Genomic DNA, 23,228 nt, shown 5'->3' on the forward strand with positions numbered 1-23,228 from the left:
TCCGCTACCGCACCGCAATGACGTAATGGTAATCTCCTTGATTGTCACTGCGTGCAGCCAGTGGCGCGTGCTGCTGGGGTGACAGCAGGGCTGACAGCTGCTCTAAAGGTCCAATGATATCCACAATGAAACAGTGGTAACAAACTGTTCACTTCAATTCAATAAAATATCTCCAATCAGATTCCAATAGACATGTGTGTGTCCGAAGGAAAGAACGATAGTAAATTTGGATTGAAAAGATCTACAGAATCATATCGCCAGGGGAAATATAGTCCGCCTGGTGCAGGTTAATGACATAAATGAGTTTGTATTTATGTGGGCCACATGTTTATATCTGTGTGCAGGTGTGAACAGGGCTGGATAATAATAATACAGGCCTGGACTCCAGCCCGGTATATCATTGTAAACACAACTAGTGAAGTGATTAGATTAAATCAAGTGGTCTCTCAACAGATCTCTACATTATGCGTTTCTGTAATATAGTTTTTTGTGCAGTAGCCTTATCTATATTTGTAAATCGGCACCGATTTCTTTGATATTATATTTTTTGCAATAACTAATTTGTATTGTATTTTTATTTGATTTTATGCAATTGTTTCATTAATACTGTTTTATTTCTGAAGTAAAGAAAATTGAAATAACGCAATCCAGTGTATTTGTGAGTGTATGAACGTAATTGGTGTGTGATGGAAATTGTCTAACATGCAAGGGGAACCAGTTAAAATCTTGCCCAGGGCATGAAATTGGTAAGTAACTGAAGGTTAGTGTGGTTATTTTAAACTTGAGTAGGCTTGTTTCCAGTAAATGTTTTGTTCAATGTGCTCCTTCAAATTAAGTTGTATAGTCTTTTTAGGGAAAAACAATGAATTGCTCAACACAGTTATATACAGATACATAGCTATAAAGGGTTACTCAAATGGGAACTCAAAATGTTAACTGCACCAGCATTAGTCTATGCACATCAGATAATTGGTAAGATTAAATAAAAAATAAGAAACCAAAGTATTCCAGAGGCAATTCCTTAACTTTTTGCCAGAGTTTTTAACTCAACTACTAAAAAAGCATTATAGAATTCCTGAAATTCAGTTATAGCTTTTGGTTTTGGTGTGTCACCCCAAGATCTTAAGTGGACACATCTGGCCAACCTATGAAACATTTCTGGAGGCTCCACTGTGTAATTTCAATAAAAATAATCAAATAAATGTATGATCGCCACCAGTCATTTTCACTGCAAATCATGTGTCACTCTTTATGTTAGCTAGTACTTAGCTGATGATTTCTTGGTAGACCCAGGAACATTAACCAGAGTTTGCAGCCACTGAATTAGAGTCAATGAGAGAAGCTGGTAATGCACTGGTGTTCCTGAGCTGGCAGGGTGACATTCCCCTCAGAAATAGATTCTGAGAACATTTCATGTAGTCTAGTTGTTACTGCCAAAGCAGATGTTTGTAATGTTTTTCATGATTTGAACTAACAAAGTATTCACTTAAATGTTTTCTAAATGTAATAATACTAAACTTTCATGCACAGATTTAGATTGATTGACGAGTTGCTGCATCAGCAAAGCATTTAGAAACTAATTTAAAGTAAGCAAGTTAAAGGGAAAAAATGACTTCCTAAATAGACATTATAACAACACCAAAACAGCATTGACCATGCTGTTCACCAGTAGAGGATTTTTGCATTTATATTCTTCTTTCTATAAAACTTCCTCTGGTATTACCTTCCCCAGATTCTCTTCCCAAATGGCCTTTAGAGGGTGCATCCCTATTGTCTTACTTCTACCTATTTCCTCGCTGCTCGACCTTTGCTTGAACTGGAAGTTGTTCTAGTCCGCCATTTTGGGAGCCATCCCAAAGTTCTTATTTGTGTTCTCACTTTGAAGGTAACTAGTCAAATTACAAGATTACTGCCATTAATAAGTAACTTTTCTACAGAGAAAAGTAACTCGTTACAGTGCTTTTGCATCACCAAAATGAAAACCCCCTTTCCCTCTGTTGCTTTGATATGTTGCTGCTTATATTGTCCAGAGGTTGCATGTCCTCCTTTAGATGCAATGACTCAACCAAATTTGAGTATCATATTCTATGACCCATAATCTGTAACTCTGCAGGCTAATAATGACAGGAATGACGATAGCCCCTTCAGATTTCTTTCTTAATCTGTTTGATAACAAAACATAATGACAAGTGGCTAAAGCCAATGCAACTTTTGCTGTTTGACTCTGATGAAAAAGGTGAAATTATCCGATGTAGATGAAAGTTAACAGAAACTAAGGGTGTGCTACCCGGCAGGTAGCAGCTGTGCAGCCCATTTTTAATAATCAGACAGCAAACTTAATTGAGACATACAGTTTTAGCAGCTGCCTATATGAAAACAATAATACACAGGCTCATATAGCCTACATTACATCATGTTTCAACATGTACCCTTGAACCAGTTAGCTAGGTCAACGCTTACAACATATAAATGTGGATGACCCTCTCTGCCAACATGATACCTGAGCTATAGCTTATGTTGTCACAGCCATGGTCACAACACAGCCACACGAGGATGAGTACTGCCTGCCATGACATAGGAGAGAAACAAATACTGCAAATACATATGGAATTTAGTAATTCAGTTGTTTTCAGTGGCAACCAGTGTTGGTCAAGTTACTTGGAAATAGTAATTAGTTACTGATTACTGATTACTTCTCCAAGAAAGTAATCCAGTTACTTTACTGATTACTTATTTTCAAAAGTAATTAGTTACTTTACTAGTTACTTTACTACGTTACTTTTCAAAAACATGATGCACAACCTGAATACGCTATAAAGCAATAGACCTTTCGTGGCAGCGGGAAATAAATGGACAACAGTCAGACATGAGATAAACAAACCCAGTGTGAGCCAATATTACAGTAGCACCAGCTCCCAAAGGGCTTTGCATCACTACCCACCTCTTCTAGTAGGGCTCGGTATTGTTAAGAACCTCACGATTCGATTTTGATTCTCCATGTCGCAATTCGATTTAATATCGATTCGATTCAGTATTGATTTAAATGCTTCGATATGGATTCAGTAATAAGCAGTAATAAACAAATAATTAATTAGAGTACCTGTTGATAATTTTAAAATCCCAAAAAGTAATCTTAAATTATAAATCTTTCCTCTAGGAAGCTCTAGTTGAAATGTCAACAAAGGCACACGATGTGTTAAGTTATAAAATAGTACAACCATAGTTAAGCTAAGAAAGTGCCATTGTTTCTGGGACTGCGTCGTACATTTTTGTCTGACATAATCAGACATAACCGCGGTCCGTCCGGCGAGGGTCAGCCGCTGCAATCAGCCCTGCATACGTCATTGTCACTCACGAGACAGTCTCCAAAAATCACGGTTAAGTAACGCAGTAACACAGCCTCCTTGCGGGAAAGTAACAGTAATCTAATTACTGTTTTTGCTATTGTAATCCCTTACTTTACTCGTTACTTGAAAAAAGTAATCGGATTACAGTAACGCGTCACTTCTAACGCGTTACTGCCCATCACTGGTGGCATCAAAAGGAACTCAGAAATACATGGAAATTCTTACAGAAAAGATTACTTATCTAATAATGTAGCTTATTAATAGATATACTGAATTGCAAAATAATGCGTTAAGTTTCTCGTTACTAATGTTACTACCAACACTGGCTGACACGCCTCATTATTGAATATGAGTGATTGATTGGACATTGCAGACATTTGGGCTGATCCGATATACCAAAGTAATTGATGCCATTTATTTTCTGATTTACCATCTAGTTAGAAAAATCATCATATGACATGCATATCTTAAGCAGTTGGTCAGAATTGAGTAAGATGCAGTTGTGCTAAATTCAGTGGAAATGAAGAGGTGGATGCCATATGATGTTACAGAGGGGGAGAATGAATAGGAGAGCACCAAACACCGAACCTTGGGTGACGCCTTGGGACAGAGATGTTGATGTTGGTGTTGAAGTCAAGTGAATACTTCAACCGAAGGTAGTCACTCAACAAACGCGCACAATTTGAACAACAGCAATGGTTACGCCACAGTTGGCTTCGTGTGCACTTTGATTGCAAGCAAAGATCGTATCTTATGTTATAGCAGGGTCATTAACCATAAGTCTCCAACAAATCGCTCATAAGATTACACGTGTATGTCACCCCAAATATCTATATATGGGTGTGTGTGTGTGTGCGCGCGTGTGTGTGTGTATGTGTGTGTGTGTGTAAGTCAGTAAAAGGAAAGAAGATAAGCAAGCGCTTAGCAGACAACAAAGAATAACACAACAACCGTGAGTTGCACAACGGCCGTCTCTCCCTCAATCAGGCCAGCAAGTGAACCGAGGTTCATTTATCGTTCTACGATTACACAGGTTATCCACCGAGTTGATCAGCGCAAATGAGCTCCTAGAGAGCGTAACGAAAGATATAATCAACATACAGTGCGTTATCCTGAATTGGCCCTCTTCCCCCTAGACAAGTATGCGACAACTTTAGCTTTCTCAACAAAATTACTAGTACTGACCAACCAAATCTGCTAGTTGTAGGCTGATGTCTAACAAATATGAACAGTAATTTAAACAGTTTAGTTTAAAGTTTAAAAGCAACTCCATTACTTTTTCATTCACCTCACCTCTGCTCCTACCTGCCAGCCAGCCACACCCACCTCGTTGCCTGACTCACCTCACCTGGACTCTCAACTGCAGCTCATCTGCAATCAGCCAGTATAAAGACTCCTGTGGCTCACTCATTTAGTGCCAGATTCTTCTTTGCCTTCATGACAGACTTTCCAGCGTTTTTCCTCGGACTGATTTCCCGGCTTCGATCCAGCTTCATCCTGATTTCCCTGCCTCGTCTCTAGTAAAGATCTCCGCCCTCTGTTCCCACCCAAGATTTTCACCTGTGCCCTTCAAGATTCCTGGTTTCCTGTTTCCACCTCGGCTAAGCTACAGGAGGCTCCAGCTAAAACTCTGATGGGTTTCTTCTCTCTAAGTGAGATTCCCTCCACACTTGTTGGGTCTGCTCTGGAGTATCGATTCACGAGACGATCCGGTTCCACATCCCACAGTCTCCACATATTCCTGTGATCGTGGGGTATCCTTGGCTGTGGCATCATAATCCCAGCCTTGACTGGACCACGGGTGCCATCCTTGGGTGGAGCTCTTCCTGCCATCAGGTTGCCTCCAGCAAGCTGTTGCTCCTCTGCACATGTCCGGGCCCAAGTCAACTCCAGATGTGGCAGGGGTTCCTCAAGTTTACCATGATTTCCGGAAGGTCTTCAGTAAGGCTACAGCTTTGGCCTTACCCCCCCATCGCCTATATGACTGTGCTATCAACCTGCAGCCAGGTACCACTCCTCCCAAGGGATGACTGTACTCCCTGTCTGCTCCAGAACGGGGGACCATGGAGACCATGACTCTTTGACTTTTTTGGCCCTGGATTGATTACAGGGTTCTATCTAGAGTACCCGTTACCAACCCAAGTTGGCAATGTCGGTCCATACATCCTGCCTGATGGAGATGGCTAAGCTACTTCGATCATGAGCTTTAGAAAAAGAAAAAAAAAAGTGTTCAGGATGTTATTGACATTAAAAATTGTTGTTTTTGAAAAAATAAAAAATAGATAAAGTCTCGATAACTTTCTGTATTAAAAACAATATTTTTCCGGAGCTGATGACGGAGGTTGAGTGTGTCACCAGCTTTAAGTTCCTAGGTGTCCACGTCCCAAAGGATCTCTCTTGGTACCTCAACCCTGGTAGAGAAGGCTCACCAGCGCCTTTTCTTCTGAGGAAACTTTGGAAGGTCCATCTGTCTCTTCAGATTCTTGAGAACTTTTATCGCTGCTCCATCAAGGGCATCCTTACCAATTGCATTACATTGTGGTACGGCAAATAACTGCTCTGCTGTGGACCAGATAGCACTGCAGAAGGAGGTGAAAACTGCCAAACACATCACCAGTTCCTCACTACTCACCACCAGGCTGTCCAGTGCAAAAGGTGCTTGCAGAGGGTGCACAGCATTGTCAGGCATACCTACTACCCCAGCCACAAATTGTTACCCTCCTACGGGAGTCACACACATACACACACACACACGACTCCCTCCAGTGACTGAACAATGATACTAGACAACTTCTATAACTATAACTATAACTCAAACTCCGTCCATACTAATACACCTGAAAATGCATATCACATGACCATTCATGTACACGTGGCATGTGCGTGCCGGTGTAAACAGGAAGCAGTCAAGACACCAGTTTTCTGGGGTCTTCCTTTGTCGCTCAGGTAACACAATGAGCATGCTAACTTCATAAATAGCTGTTAGCCATGTCTTGGTGTCCACACAGCGGCTGTCAGCGGTACAAACTTCAATGTCTGTGAAATGTTTCTGACTGTTGGAGTTGGTGGTAGACTGTATACATTTTTTTTAAGTATGTGAATCAGTGTTTCTTATGTGTTTTGTGATTATGTCTCCAGGTATGTAGAACTTCTTCGGTCCTATGAGCTGTCAGCCACACAGACAAGTCTGTAGATCAAACTGCAGTATGGTATCATTGATAAAGTCCTATTCTCAGCATCTAAGATAGACGGCTCACTGCTGTTGACTCTTAAGTGGCTCATACAAGTGATGAAGAAGAGAAGAGAAGAATCTTTATTTGTCAGTATATATTTCCATGCTACATGCAAACACACCTGAAATGAGTCCTCTGCATTTAACCCATCACTAGCTGCACATTGTCAGTACACACACACACACACACACACACACACACACATACACACACACACACACTGCAAGCTAGGAGCAGTGGGCTGCCACGTCAGCGCCCGGGGAGCATATGGGGGATTCGGTGCCTTGCTCAAGGGCACCTCTGCAGTAACCCAGAAAGTGAACTGGTGCCTCTTCAGCTACTGTCAGAACTGCCAGTGTTGAGTAGTTCTTTATCAATAAATTATTGTGTCTTTATTTATTACTCTGTGTAATTGAGCAGTTGGTAATTGGTAATTGAGCAGTTGGTATACTTGGTATAGGGTTTGTATGAGTGCTGGAACTCCCCAAAAACACTTGAATTGTAGTGTGGTGTTTTCAAAGTTTGAAAAGTACTTGGATTTTGGATAAATTGCTTAAAACTTAAACTTGAAACTTACTGTCAGAGGAGTAAAGTCAGAAAATATTCACATTTAAGAAGTTGAAATCAGACAATTTGGTCATTTTTTTCTTTAAGAAAAAATGTGTTGAAACAATTATTCAATGATCAAAATACTTGGCGCTTATGTAATGGTTGCCAACTCATCTACTCATCTATTAATCGTTGAAACTCTAGATGCAAAGTCAACTTACAGACAGGAGAAACATTCCTCCATCACCTGCATCGATCTCCCCATCTGCATGGGTTCCTCCGGGACAGCAGGGGGCGCTGTAGGGGCCCAGGTGGGAAGTGAGATATTCCGAGGTGTAGGCAGAGAGTGAGGGATTTTTTCCCTTATTCTCTCCCTAAGGCAATTATCTATTATGATTTGCTCAAGGGAAGCTGGTTCTTCCCTCACAAAAGAAGCGCGTGACTCAAGTACCACTGAACCCCCGGTCCCACAATGCTGTTACCCACTGTGCTGCCTTGCCTCTTAACAGGTTCATAGTGTACCCTATGCGTGATTAATCAGACATAACTGCTGGGTTGAAGGTCAAACACATGGGAACATTGCAACAGGAATCTACCACAGGAACTTGTGTTGCCAGAATAATGCTTAGGTGGGGGAACAAAAGGTTCCTTGGCTGGGGAAAAAGTAGGTTGGGCAGAGCTCAGAAGTAGATGGGTTACTCATAGTGGCAAGAGAGGTTGAGGGAGGCGCAGTTTGTTAAGTGGTGAGCAGGTTTACTTGTTGACCCATCTGAGTGACGTCGGATGTGAGAGCTTGGAGTGCTTCCATGACTTGCTGTAGCATCTGATTTTGTCTCCCCACGAGGGCACCTTGTGCATTCAGAGCCTGGACGATAGATGCTGGATCCACTGGGTCCATCTCTTTGGCCGGGTGATTCTGTTACGCTCGGTAGTATTTTGTAGGACCCATAAGCGGACACAAGGCAGAAGGAGATGTGGAAGGTATTTATTTACAGAACTAGGAGACTGCTGGTGGAGGTGTAAAGCTACTCAGGTCTGACTTTCTGTCCCAGAGATGGAAGGAGGCAACAAGGGAGCTCATGGTGGCACTGGCTGCTGTCTGGCGTGTGGTACTTCAGGTGCAAGCAGGGCAGTCTGTCTGCTGCAGAGGTGCGGCGAGCTGGGTCGCTGGAAAGCGGAGTCACTGGCAGGGCTGGATCGCAGGTGGACACTTGAAGCAGAACACAGGAGTATTAACTCTTGAAACACACAAAAACACTAGTTGATCTCTAGAAGGATATTCAGGCTGAGCCATATACCATGTCCAGTTTACGTGATCATCTGGCAGCAGGTAGCATGGAGAGCGGGGCTCATCAGCAGGCGCTGATTGCCAACCTGCTGCAGGTGTGTGTGTGTCAGTGTCTCCAGTGACAAGAAACTCTGCCCAGCCTCTCACCGCACCTCTGCAAGCACAACAGAAAACAAAACACCAAAACACAAAAATCTACCACAGAACAAGGGATCTTGACACTTCCTGTGCATTGGCATGGGGAAGTCTGGATATTTCAGAACCTGTACAGTGAGTACCACTCTGTTATGTGAACAGTTCATCAAAACACGAACAAGTTTTACCCTTGTTCATTCTATACATCCAAATAGTTTGGTTGATTTGGAGAGGTTTGGTCTGTTTTCCTTCATCCCGCTACAGCTGAACTGGATTGGTGCTGTTTTTTTCAAAGTGATACAGAAGTTTAATAAAACCTTGTTCTTGAGCTTAGTATCAGTCTGTCTCCTGCCACTTAGGTTCACTGCTCGGCGAATTCCTGTGTCTAGAAAACAGATCTTCTGTTTTTCATATCTTCATGTGTAGTCTGTTCACAAAAACATTGTCCTAACTAAAATATGAACAACTTACAAACTCCCAAGAGTTGCAGTCAAAAAATATCGCCACAAATTTTGTTGTTGCGCAGCAGGAGTCTTTGACTTGAACATTTTTAAAATGTTCCTGCATATGACCAACACCCTAGGGAATCAAGTTGCTGACATCTATTTTCTATAATTCAGTGAATACCAAATAAGGAAGTGGTGGTCTTAATTATTTTTGGAAGCTGACTACTGAATTTTCAAAATATAACAGTTTGAATGAGAAAGTAGATATGGTGACCCAGAAAACCTGTAAAGTAAATCCAGGGAATTGCATCTACTTTCTCATGCAAGGGTTATATTTATGATTCTGCAGTCATCATTTAAAATATATATACAGTATATACTGCACCTTCCTTATGAGATCCTCTTTTAGTCATGTTTGTAAGTTGTTCATATTTTAGTTCAAACTATGTTGATGAGAGTCGTTATGAGTGAAGAGGTGAAAGATGGAGGATCTGTGTTCTACAGTTGAGCTCCTGGTGAACCTGAGTGGCAAGAGATATATTTAGATTGAGCTTAACAACATCTACAGGCAAATGTGCTAGTCCAACATGTGACCTAAACAAAACTGTTAATATGGCAGTACATTACAGTAAATTGTTTTGCAGTTCATAGAAATGTCTAGTTTATGAGTAGACCTGCAGTACTTAATTGAACAGGAGAAATAATTTGTCAACAAAAAATAAAAAATCTGCATTGAAAATAAGGGAAGTCTGGGTGTCCCTGCTCTGTTAGCTGCCCCCGCGACCTGGCCCCGGATAACGCGGAAGAAGATGGATGGATGGATGGATGGCATTGAAAATAAAATTGTCAAAATGGGTTTAAAAAATAATTCAATTTAACTCTGATATTTGTAGAAACCACAGATAAGTTTGCTATTATTATCTCTCTTTCATTAATTCAGGTGGTGGTCGAGGTCGAGCCAGAGCCTGATGTTGCAGTGGCCCTCCTTACAGTCATCAGTGGAAACGACACAAGTATAGTTCACTACCAGCCTGTGAAAATCCCTGTCATCATTGAAAGTGACATTGTGGTCAGCCTCCCAGATTTGCTGATGCCTCTCTGGTAATGTGTGGAATTATGCAATACACCTCAGCTATCCCAAAGGAGTGACCAAGACTTTTGATTTCACACGGAAGGTTTAACCCGCTCTGGAAGATGGAAAAACTGTCACCCAGGTTGCAGACTCCCAACAATGACTTGATGATACATGTGTAGAAATTAGTCTGAAAAAAGGGTGTGGGATGGGGCACTATTGAAGACTTTGCTCTCTAGTTCAAGGTGCTTTCCCTCTGTTAAAATAATGCCTTTAAAAGTGTCTGCTCTACTCTGCAGGGTTTCAGCCAGGTGGTCCAATCTACACAAGGTGCCTTTGTACGAGTTAATGTAATGCTAATGTAACACTAATGTTAACACTTGTACTTGACTGTTTAGGGCTGGCCAAGATGAAGTACACACATGCATTTTATAATGAATTGGATTTGTATGGCGCTTTTCAAGACACCCAAAGCGTCTGACAGGGTTCCAGCTTCCATTCATTCACACAGTCATACTGGTGGTGGTAAACTACGATAGTAGCCACAGCTGCCCTGGGGCAGACTGACGGAAGCGTGGCTGCCATTCAGCGCCTACGGCCCCGACCACCACCACAAACATACAGCAGTCATACACATTCACACGAGGCAAGGTGGGTGAAGTGTCTTGCCAGAGGACACAACAACCATGATGCAGTTGGCCGGGCGGGGATTGAACCGCCGACCCTCCAAACAAAGGCCGACCCACTCTACCACCTGAGCCACAGTCGCCCCTGAAGTAATCCAGTAGAAGAAACAGTGACCAGAAATGTAAACCCAAACAAAGAACAAACACTGGTGGAGCCGGCAAAGACGCTCTCATGAGTTTAGAAGAAAAAAAAAAAAACAGCAAGACACTGTTAACCCAGTCGATTGGTTTCTAGCACAGCAGACAACATGTGCATCAACAGACAAACGAAAAAAACTCAAATATTACTCAAAGTATAAAAAACTATACAAATCAACTACTCTACGAGCTAATTGGTCGACCGCATATGCAGCGACCCTGTTTTCTCTGACTGTCAGACAGCAGTGTGTACACACACGTGTCCTTGGCAAAATTGAAGAACTCTGTTCTGTTTCACTGATGGCTCTTAAAGCATATGCAACAAGATTTTTTTTCTTGTAGAAGCATTGCTCCTAAGCCATTCTTAGATGCATCAACTGAGATGTGAGATCTCCAAGTGGTGCTGTGTGATCAGACAGATTGGGAATACATTTCTCCAGATATGTTACCATCCATCTTTCCATAGCCCCGTTCCCACTGCCGTTTGCATGTGGGATCCTGCGCCAATTCTCCGCACCTCTCTCTGTGTGAAAGTTTCAGATGCAGAGAGGGGGAGAATTTCGCTGCGGCGCTGATCCGCCTCTGGAAGTAGTATCAGAGGCGCAGTTTTGGCGAACTGAACCAGTATGAACGGATAAGCGTCGGTCTGACAAGTCTGATAACTGCACAGGTCCTTCACTCAACTAAATACAGAGTATACATGAGCTCACAAATGTCACAAATATACATACAAATGTCCCACAAAGCAACATTACATGACCAAACAAAAGTGATGTAGTAACTGTAACTGTCTTTGGCAACTTATGAGGAAAAAAATACCACAGCTGTATCTGGAGAAGTGTCTGTCCTCCCGCCTGTCCTACTGACTTTTCGTCACATTTCTGCCCAAAAACTTTAACTCACCGAATGTTTGTGATGAAAATAAAACACCTCCTCCTGTTTACTGATGGTGATTATGTAATTTAGTGCGAAAAACTTAACTTCATCACTTTCCAGGATGTTTGATGGGTCAGGATGTCAATCACTACACATTATAACTGCATCCATATGATTATAAACTGTCTGCGGGTTTAGATTGACAGGGGGGACACCGGGAAACACCAACTTAATCAACATGACGTGTACCGTCACGCCTCTTTAGGAGCCACAGCGCCGGCTTTGTGTGAATTACACAGAGGTACAGCGGAGATGCTTCGCTCTGTGTGAATCACCATCGGCGGAGAATTGGCGGACCACCGCTCCGGAGATAATGCAGATACGCTGTGTAAAAAGGGCTTATGTCTCCTCCATGTCAGGAAGTGTTCCATGTCTTTTTTGCATTCTAGGGTTGGCATGTTCTTTATGCCTCCACCTTGCTTTCATCTGGTTTCAATCCATCTTTTGAAAGAATCTGTCCCATATATTTGATTCCTTCCAGTCCATTTAATTTATTATGGTTTAGTTCACATTCTTAACCCTGGCTTGTTACAAAACTTGCCTCATGTTCTTTTGTGTTCTTAACCATCCAGTCCTTTCAAAAACCTCCTTCACTGTCCTATGGGAAACTTCTGATGCTGAGTTTATCCTAAATGGCAGTCTTTAAAATTGACACCAACCAAATGGGTTCTTAAATGTGCAGAGGAGAGAGCTTTTGTCAGTTTAATTAGCCAGAAGCCAAAACAAGCATCAAGGACTGAGAAGTATTTGGCTTTCACTAGTTAGGATGTGATTTCCTCCACAGTTATACGTTGGTGGTGTTCTCATTTTATTGCAGAATTTAGATCTTTTGGATCAAAACAGATTCTTAGGGCGTTTTCACACCTGCCTTGTTTAGTTCTTTTGAATCAAACCCTGGAGCGTTTACCCCCTTGGTGCAGTTCGTTTTGGAAGGTGTGAACACATCAATCGCACTCGGGTGCGGACCAAAACAACAAACAACAACTGTTCCAAACAAACTCTGGTACAGTTCGTTTGTGGTGAGAACATGATCCAACCCAACTGCAGGAAGCATCAGCGCTTAACCCCAAATTTCCACTGGATATGTGTCCGCTGCGTTACGGCCCGATCAGGTGTTTCGCTCTGCCATCCGCTGTCGGTAAACCCCGGTTGCGTTTTGAGTCGGACACGGCGCAGTACAGTAGACAACTGGCATCTTGAGGCCAAGGAGTTTCCGCGATAATCACACGATCACTCGCGACCGCAGTTATAGGTCTGTGTCATAAAAACAACAACACGAAGTGTTCCAGACCGAAGGATCAGCAGAAGAGCTTGTGTTTGTCTCTTTTTTGAGATTTGTGTGCTGGTGTAAACATGGAGTGTTTTATTTTGAAAAGTAACCGGATGTCATATTGTTGTTGTTTCAGTGCTTGACTTCCTGTCTGCTTGGTGCTAAATTCAGCTGAATTGCTGCCTCGTTTTCGAAATTTAGACCAATTAGAGAGCAGTTTCCTGCGCATAACACATTTTGGTCCACTTGTAAATGCTGCTGTATGAACACTAGGGGTGGGACGATACGGGTAACTCACGATTCGATACTGTGACGATATTTGGCCCACGATAATTTTAATATCACGATATCTGCAGTATTCGATATATTGCAAGAAATTTCATCAACGATATATCACGATATATGACCGAAAAATAAAAAAAATACCCATAAAAAGGAAAACGTCTCATGCATCTATTGCATTTATTTTATTTTATTTTATATAAATTTAATAAGCCTTGATGTGTCCAGGTTGACCCAGCGCACTTTTATGTTCCCACTTCCCAGGTACTGGATGGGTGAACATAACTCTGCACATAATTGGTTGCATACTGAAATGTGCCAAATATTTAATTTAATTTTGATGTTATTCTTATTTTGTTTAGCTATTGTTAAACTAAAACGGGCCCAAGTTTACATAAAACAAGTTGCTACTGACTTTTCAGTATCAGAAAGCACTGTCCTGGTTTACATAAGATATGTTATTAATGTTCATGCACTTTAATGTGTCCAGCTCAGGGTTCTCTCCAGACGGTGGAACAGCGGCGCTGCGCCGCTATACTGCTAGCTCAGCGTCACTATACTCATTTTCAATGTTAGCTGCTTTATATCGGGTGTTAGTGGGCTGCTGCGGTCTTCTCTTTAAAAAAAAACCCCCGGCTGACGGTGACGAGCGTCCGTTCGTCCGTCGGTCCCCCAGCTGACGGCGAGGTAAGCCGGGGGACGAGGTAATATGCAACATTGTAACAAGTTGGTCCCTGAGTTGGACCAGAGGGGTGTACTGCGAAGCCAGTTTAGTGGGTTAGCTATAGAAGATAGAGTTTGTGTGCATACAGTCAAACCCCTAGGTTATGTAACAGGTTCATATACTGTATATCTATAATGTTTAAATGTGCAATATGTGAGATGGTGGCCCGACCTACCAACCCAAAGCATTATTTGACTACCTGGGAATGAGACCTAACATTCTACCATCTTTGTCCAAAATCACTTACTGTATCTTTTAATGCTTCTATATTTATATAAAGCTTAAATTTGTTGGGTGTTATTCATTTTTGTTAGCTATAGTGAGAAAAATGTGTCAGGACAGCCATATGAACTAAAATAGAATAATAATGTACTTTACTTTGTATATTCACCAAAATGAGAGAGAAAAAAAACAGGAGAAAAGACTGTGAAGAGGGTGAGTTTTACCATCTTTACCACCTCTGCAGCAAACAGCCTTGACCTGCACTCACCTGAGTATCTACACACCATGCAGTCAACCAGCACCACCTTGAGCTACCTCTCCTCCTCCTTCCACCTTTCACACCGAGACTCACACCTGATCCTTTACCTTCACCTACCTTCCACTGTAAGTAATTTTCCTGCTGTGAGCTCTGCCCTACCCTCTTCTCCCCCTGCCAGTGGGCCTTTTGTCCCCCCCCATTTGAGCATAGTTCCTGTGGTAGCTTTCTGTTACAATGTTCACGTATTCGACTTACAACCCACCAGTTATGGCACCGATAAATCACGGACAGCTTACACAATGAACCTTTTAAGAGGGAAGGCAGAGTTCTGAGACTTCCGGGTATGGCGTCGAGACAAGCGAAAAATAATATGGAGGGGGGTAAACAAAGGAGGACTAGGGGTAAAGCTTTTTAATTAATTTAATTAATTAAAAAACAAGATAAAGATGAGAGACCAACAACCAAAACAGATGATAGCAACATGGATGATAATGGCGAACATGCCGATTTGGACTCACTGCAAGCTAGCATAATTGCTATACATGCTGAAATTAAGGCTGTTTGCTCCGACGTAAGGATCTAGTTAAACAACTTCCGTGACACATTTGAAAGATAGATGAAGGGAGAGCTGGGGAACTTCAGGGAAGAAGTTAATAAGAACCTAAGTGAAACTGGCACTGAGCTGAAAGACAGAGCGGGACGAGACGAGGAGGTTGAACAGCGTGTGTGTGACATTGAGGAAAGAACCGCGGAAGCACAGGAGTTGCTTCTCCAGACTGTACAAATTCAAGATGATATGCAGGCCAAACTGACCGATTTAGAAGCTCGTTCAAGGAGAAATAACATACGCGTACACGGGTTCTCCAAGGGAGCCAACCTGTAGGAGTTCCTAGAGAAATGTATTAAAACAGAGCTGTCACTCCTACATCTCAACCTTGGAATATAACGTTGCCACAGGTCACTCGAGCCCAAACCAAGTAAGGCCATCCCGAGGTCCATGGTCATATACTTTCTTGAGTACAGAACCAAAGAACTGATACTGCGCTGGGCTTGTAAAAAAAAGAGAGAACCACTCCAACGGGAAAAGAGTCTTCTTTGATCAAGACTATCCCAAAGAAGTGAAAGGAATATACCCCCATCAGAAAAATGCAAAAAGAAAGGGGGCTCCGGTTCCAGACACCCCCGCCATCAAAGTTCCAGGTCTTCTTTGACGATGGCCCCGTCACTTATAATAATGGCAATGGGCAACCTGGGCCAGTATTCACAAAGACTTTTATCTTAACGTTAGGAGTACTCCTAAATCGGACTAAAAGTTTTTATGTGGGAGTTGTTTCTTAAGAGTAATTCACAAAGCCGCTGAGACCTACTTTTAGTTATGAAAACAGTGAACTCCTAAACTAGAAGTAACTCTCTGTTGCTATGGATGACGTCATTTTATAAGGACGCACTTAGAAGCGGTGACAACGGTGATTGGCTGTTGAGTGACAGGGCAGCCCATTGAAAAGTCATTTAGGCTACGCAATGCATGAAGTGAAAATAAGGGAGTTGCCTGCAAGCCCATGACAAAGCCTATGAAAAGATATTGGATAAAGAAATGTGTTTATGGGGAGAATTACGTGCACCCCCCACCCCCCGCCAAACAAAAACGCTTCGGACAAAAATGACAAATTAGAAGATAAATAAAAAAAAACGGCAATAAATAAAAACGGAATTTGCTCGAAAAGCTGCGTCAAACCACTCTCCATTAAAATTCAGGAATCGTGTGTTGATCCGGGCCATTTCCCAACAATGTCCAGTAGGCTATATTGTAATGTGTGTCAAAGACAATTTGTGTATAGATGGAATGCAAGCCCTATTCACACGGGACTAGTATAACGTGGGAACCTCCAGTAATTTGTAATAATTGCGGATGTCTGTAATTCGTAAAGTAAAAATTCCACTGCAAATTACGTATTTCACCAAACACAGAGTTCATGTGATAATATTAGTCCAGTGCGAATCGGCATCTCTGTGATTTGGGGTCGTTATTTGTTTTTCTTAAGGTTTTTTGTGTTTTTCACACCTTTTTCTGCCTTTTTCCTGGTCGAGAATTATGGAGGCTGCGTTGGGAATTATGAATGCAAGTTTTGACAGCATTTTGGGTGCAAATTCAGGAGGCTCATCAGAAGAGCGAAATCTCGAAAGATGATTAGATGGATTACATGCATGGCAGCATGCGGTAAGGAACATTTTTCCATCTTTCATCAGGCTCACCAGTTATTATATAAAAAATATCCATATCTAACCGTTGTGCTGCTCCAGTAAGGGCTCCGGTGCGATCGACCCGGGGGATAATGTCAGTAAATTAGAGTTAAAACACAGACTTTGCTTATCCTGTGTGAATGCGCCGCACGAAACACGGACGTGGTGGGATAATTTCTAAATCACTTGAGGTCCCCAGGTAATACTAGTCCCGTGCAAAGAGCTGCATTTTCCCCGTAGCCAAATACCGGAGTGTTGCCAAACATTTTAACTGCGGCGTTATTGGATTGTTTCAGTTGGTTGGGAGTGTTATTGCGTCCCTCACCAACTCAACCACAACTTCAATCCCTTCGTGGTCCATCTGATATCGTTTTAATAATTCCCTGTTATTTAGCGTCTCCAAAACATTTGGCTGTGACCAGGTCTTAGCGAGTTAGGAGTCCTCTGGACTACTTCTAAGGTCTCCCACACTTTAGGTGCTACATTTAGGCTTAAAATGTTTTGTGAATAACTCTTATTTTCAAAAATTAGGAGTCCTAAAGTTACGACTGACACGCCCATTATTTTTAGGAGCTCCTAAATTCGAGTGTTAGGAGCTACTTTTAGCCTTAAGATTCTTTGTGAATACGGGCCCTGGTGAAGAACGGGTTACTCGCAAACACCAACAAGAGTGCTGGCTACACCGGACCCACATCTACTGAGAGGCTAAGGAAATCCTTCTGGGAGACAACCAGAGCTGCAGGTCATCGGAACCGTAGCATGCACCATGAACGTGCTTGGGATAAGCTCAGAAGATACAGCCAAGCCCCAGCAGACACCACAAATGACAATTGAGCTCCTCTTCAGTAAAAGGATGACTAGATGACATAATTATCCCAAGTAAATTCTGCCTGATCAGTCAGTTTACAGGGAATTGTTGACTCACACTGCTGGACATGAATCAAAATCAATTTTATTTATATAGCCCAAAATCACAATCACATTGCCTCAATGTGCTTTACAATCTGTAGAGTGAACAACATCCTCCGTCCATAGACCCTCGATTTGAGTGAGGAAAAATTTCACATGTTAATGGGAAAAAAAAAAAAAAAAACCACACACCACACACACACACACACACAATATAAGAAACCTCAGGAAGAGCCACAGAGGAGGGATCCCTCTTCCAGGACGGACAGACATGCAATAGATGTCGCAACAAATCACATTTTACAAGTTACATTAACAGAAAGTCTGATACAAGTTATATGTAAAGTGAATGGATCCAGGAGACGACTGAGCTCCTGGATCCACACACTTTACATATAACTAAAAAACTGTTAACAGCAATTAACATCCAGAATTGAATTACTTTCCTGTTACAGATCATTCACAAATTACTATGAAGGTGTTCAGGGTTTTTGTCAGGGTTCTCTCAAGTCGGGGTTTAAAGGGAAAACTAAGAAGGGATAGGAGGTGGACCCAAACGCAGTTACACACAGAAGGCAAGGGTATGGGGAAACAAAAAGCAAGCTTTATTAACCAAAGCCGAAATCCACAAAAACCAAGGAGGGCAAAAGAAAAATAAGTCCAAGACCAAAAGGACAAAGTAACAAAGAAACGGCAAGACAAAGTAGCAACCACGGCTAAACAAAGTTCAAATCAAAAATGCAAAACTCAGAGTCCAAAAAACACATACCATGGGGAGACTGGAAACAGGCATGAGCATACGTGGACCGAGGCATGAACAGATCCATGAGGTGATGCAGACAGAGACAATGACCGGACAAGGAGTGCAGGTAAGACACAGACTAAATACCCAGACACTAATGACCAGACGAGGAACAGGTGAGGAGAGAGAGGAGGGAGGAGGCCAGGTGAGGTAACGAGCGGGGAAGCACAGAGGAGAAAACCTGGAGGGAACAAAACTACAGACAGAGGGAAAAACAAAAGAGACACTTAAAGGACACAGTGGAGCAAGGACCTGATACAAAGACATGGACATCAAATGCAGGAGAATACAAAACACAAAACCATAATCTGAACATAACAGAAGGACATGAATCTACAGTGATGACAGGTTCAGGGTTTTATTGCTCTTATAAATGAATCTGTTTAAATGGTTCAGCCACTAATGGGTCTTAAAATTCGAAATTATAGTTAGGTTTAAGCTATGACCAATAAGTCTGGGAGCTAAATAGGAAAAAAGAAAAAAAAAAACACTAACTGTGTGTTCAAAAAATATTCACGAGAGGATGGTATTGACAGGGAATCAGTGGCAGGGACTCAAATGCACGACTGGACACACAGAGAATGATTCAATTATCTCAAATTTAATGCACTAGGCAAGGCAAAAACTTGACAAAGAAACTAAGAACTGCTGGCTTGACTTGGGAACTCACAAGAAACACGGCTGGGACGCTCGACGTGACGAACAGGCAAAGACAAATACTAAGCACAAGACTTAAATACACAAGGGAAGGGGGAGACAAAGACACAGGTGGAGACAAAGACACAGGTGAAAACAATTAGGGTGGGGCTGCTACAAATCAGCACAATGGAGAACATGAGGGCAGGAGGTCAAGACACCTGAAACGAGAGGAAAGGTTAAGTATTACAAAATAAAAAAGAAAGCCCAGAAACAAAAACACATGACCTTAACCAGGACGAGTCTCTACAGGTATTGGTTCAAACATGGAGGGGCCCTCCAGTAAGTGCAGGTTTCCCATCCCTATTTCGAAGTTATTTCGAAACTTCAAAAGTGGAAGTCTTTTTATATATTTCAGAGTTCTAGGGTTATGTTTTGTTGCACAGACAGAAATTCATAGGTTAAGGTATATAAGGGAGCATAAAGTGGATACACAAAAGGCCACCAAAAACAATTGTCACATCAGGAATATAAAGTAGTCACTCTAAAGTTAATGGGTTGCATAATCCAGTTAAGAGAAATAAACTAATAGCTAAAATGAAGAGGGAAAAACAACATGTGATTTTCTGTCAGGAGACCCACCACTCTCATAAAGAACACAAGAAATTAAAAACCTTAGGATTTGAAAACACGCTGTATTCTTCTTATAGAAATGGGCACGAAAGAAGGGTCGCAACATTGATTTCAAATAGAGTGACTTCCCAGCTTTCTGCGCAGATCGTTGATATGGAGAGGCGTTACATCCTGGTCATAAACAAGTAACATTGATTAATGTTTACAGACCACCAGGTGATGATAAAACATTTATTAAAAAGATATTCAGGATAATACCTGCAGAATCCTCCGGTGTCCAGTGGTGGGGACTGGAAAGTCCAGTTACAAACCGGTGTTGACTCTACCAATTTAAAAAAAGAACACATTCTGAGACATTAACAGTTAAAACATTACTGAATGAGGTTGGTTTGAAAGACATATGGCAAGAATATGGAGCATATGGCTCAGTGCAAACATGCAGGTGTGTATTTATCACTTCATTTAGATAACAAAACTAAAGACACAGCATGGAGACTTAATACCAGCCTTCTAAATGACCCTCAGTGTAAGAAGTATATCGAACAGGAATTTAAAGATAACTTGGAGTATAATGACAATGAGGAAATATCTCCTTGTACTTTATGGGATGCTGCCAAGGCTGTAATTAGAGGTTAAATAGAGAGAAAGGAAAAACAGAAACAGTTAAAGGATTTACTGGACAAATGAAAATATTTATAAACTAAACACATGGAATGCAACAACCCCCACTTGTTAGTTCAAATAAACACAATAAAACTAGAAGTAAATAAAATGTATGACAGCCAAATGAAGATGAAGGCAAAATTCATAAAGCAAAGAGATGGAAATACTTGTACTTATACTAGTGCTGCAACGTTCAGGATTTAACAATATAGTAATTGGATGTTTGAAAATGTTATATCAATCTCCCTCCGCCAGTGTCAAAATAAATGGCGATCTTTCCAGATCATTGCTTGAAAGGGGTTGCCACCAGGGAAAATGTGTAATCTCAAATGGGAAAATAACATTAAGTACATAAGGGGTCCAAATACCAAAGGATTTATCTACAATTTACACAATAAATTATTCCCTTACTACTAAGGAAATTATAACTGATCAGAAAAGTTGAACTTCATTACCTTTGGACATGCACAATCAAATAAACATCATTAAGATGAATATCTTACCACTGTTACTTTATCTTTTTCAATCCTTCTCAATTGAAATACCCTCTAAACAGTTTAACAAGTGGAAAAGAATGATTTCTGGATTCAACTGGAGAGGCCAAAATCCCAGGATTAGATTTAGCACATTACAGTTACCCAAAGAAAAAGGGGGGACATCTCTTCATGTCTGGAGAGTTACGTCAAGGCAGCACAGCTCAGATATCTAGTTAACTGGTGCAACCCACACTATGTTCCGAAATGGAAAGATTTGGATCAAAGCCTACTAGACATGCCTCCTCAATTGCTAATAGGGGACAGATCTCCTAACACCATACACTCAGAGAAATTAAACTGTTGGGCAAAGGTCCCCATGAATATTTGGTTCAAACAATGCAAAAAGTTAAAATTGGAAAAAAATGATGGGTGGCACATGACAGTGACTTCAAACCCGCATAGATGGATGAAAGATATAAGCAATGGACCTTCGAAGGAATTACAGCATACTGCCTAATCTGCTCCAACAGAGGAATACACAGCTTCCAACAGTTTACAGACTCCTTCTGTCTAAAAAAACAGGACTTCTTCAGATATCTTCAGGTTAGGCACCATTTCAACACAAATATCAGAATCTCTCAGGAAAGCGAAACAAATCTGATTCATGTATTTGTTGATGGATACAAATCCAATCTGCACAGAAAATTGGTTTCTAGAATGTATTCAAGTCTGCAATTAGCTAAGAGTCACTTTACAACATATGTTAAATCTAAATGGGAAAAGGAAGCCAATCTTATTCTCACAGAGGAGGACTGGCTTAACATTTGTAATACACATACTTCAAGTTCAGGTCAATGGAGAGAATTTGTGTAGAAGAACATTTTTAGGTTTTTCATCACCCCAAAGATAAAATGGTTTCAGAGTGGCAAACCAGAGCATGGTCACTGCTGGAGGAGGTGCGGGAACAGCTTGACTGATCACTTCCACAAATTTTAGGACTGTGCTGTAATTCGGCCTCACAGGCTAGGAATAATAGCAGTGATAAAATCAATATTTGGCTTAGAGATCAATCATGACTTCAGTACAATATATTTAGGTAAGATTCCATCAAACCTTAACCAACATGACAAATACCTTTTTCAGATACTGCTCGCAGGCAGTAAAAAAGCCATTACCAGAAAATGGCTGATTAAAGAAGCCCCAGCTACATCAGAGTAGATTGGGATAGTAACCGAAATATATGGCATGGAGAGGTTTACCTTCTCCCTGAATCTTTGTATAAAGAAATTCAACAAGTATTGGAAGAAATGGTTATTATATTTTAATACAGCAGGGAATTAATAAAAACTTTGTGTTGTGTATTCTTAGACCCTGTACATACGTTTATAATTGCTAATTGTCATGTCTAGGATATGTTGACTTATTTATATCATCACTGCTGAACAGCTGCTGTAATTTGGAGATACACTGTGGAAAGTTATAAGAGGTAATTGCTGGATGTAAACTGTCTTACCCCAGCCTCTCTTTTTTATTTTTTTTATTTTAGTTTTTCCTCCTCTCCTGGAAATTAGCTGAGCAACCCTTAATGCCTTGCAATCTCACAACCATTGTATATGTGACGTTGAACTGAATCTCTTGGCTTAGACCTAATGTATGTCTGTGCTTGTTCATTTTCACTCCAAAACTTAAAATAAAAAAAAGGATTTTTGTAGAAACTCTTCTTTTAAGTCAAATTTTTGAAATCCAGTTTCCTTTACTCTTACATGTCTTTTATTTTCCTGTAATGCATTTTGCACCCTCTAACCACCTTCATGGCAAAAATGTACACGCACAAAATCTGCCATAAAATACTCATACATCAATATTTTTTTCTGCTTTTTTTTTTTTGCTTGAATCCCTTAGTCAACTTGTTCCCTGATCAAAATGATCAAATATTCAATAATTTTCAGGATTTTAACCCTTTAAATGCCAGTTTTATTATTTCAATTACTAATTATTAATTTTAAAAAAAACACAAAAAATGTATTATTTTCCATATAATAAGTAGTAGGCTGATGGGGCTTTAGTGGTGATTAGAGTCTTTGATATATCAAAGATTACCAACAAAATTGATTTGATTGCATTAGTATATTTTATGTAGTAACAAATACTCCCTCTAACCACCTTCGTGGCCAAAAATGCCCCATTGACTTCCATTACAGTTTTTCTCGATTGTTTACACACATTTTCTGAAAGCATGCCTCAGGCTCTCAGAACTCTACACACAAATCAAAAATCACAC

General features: G+C 41.1%; 1 long non-coding RNA gene across 1 annotated transcript; it reads right to left on the reverse strand.

The window, feature by feature from the left end:
- Window positions 1–8,146: 8,146 nt before the first annotated feature.
- On the reverse strand, window positions 8,147–18,580 carry LOC115574868 (uncharacterized). Its single transcript, XR_003982578.1, has 3 exons — window positions 18,507–18,580; window positions 8,428–8,571; window positions 8,147–8,339 (listed from the first exon to the last, which is right to left on the reverse strand). It is a non-coding gene; the product is annotated as an uncharacterized LOC115574868 (long non-coding RNA).
- Window positions 18,581–23,228: the final 4,648 nt, after the last annotated feature.

The sequence above is a fragment of the Sparus aurata genome, chromosome 2 (assembly GCF_900880675.1).
Source record: "Sparus aurata chromosome 2, fSpaAur1.1, whole genome shotgun sequence".
Lineage (NCBI taxonomy): Eukaryota > Metazoa > Chordata > Actinopteri > Spariformes > Sparidae > Sparus > Sparus aurata.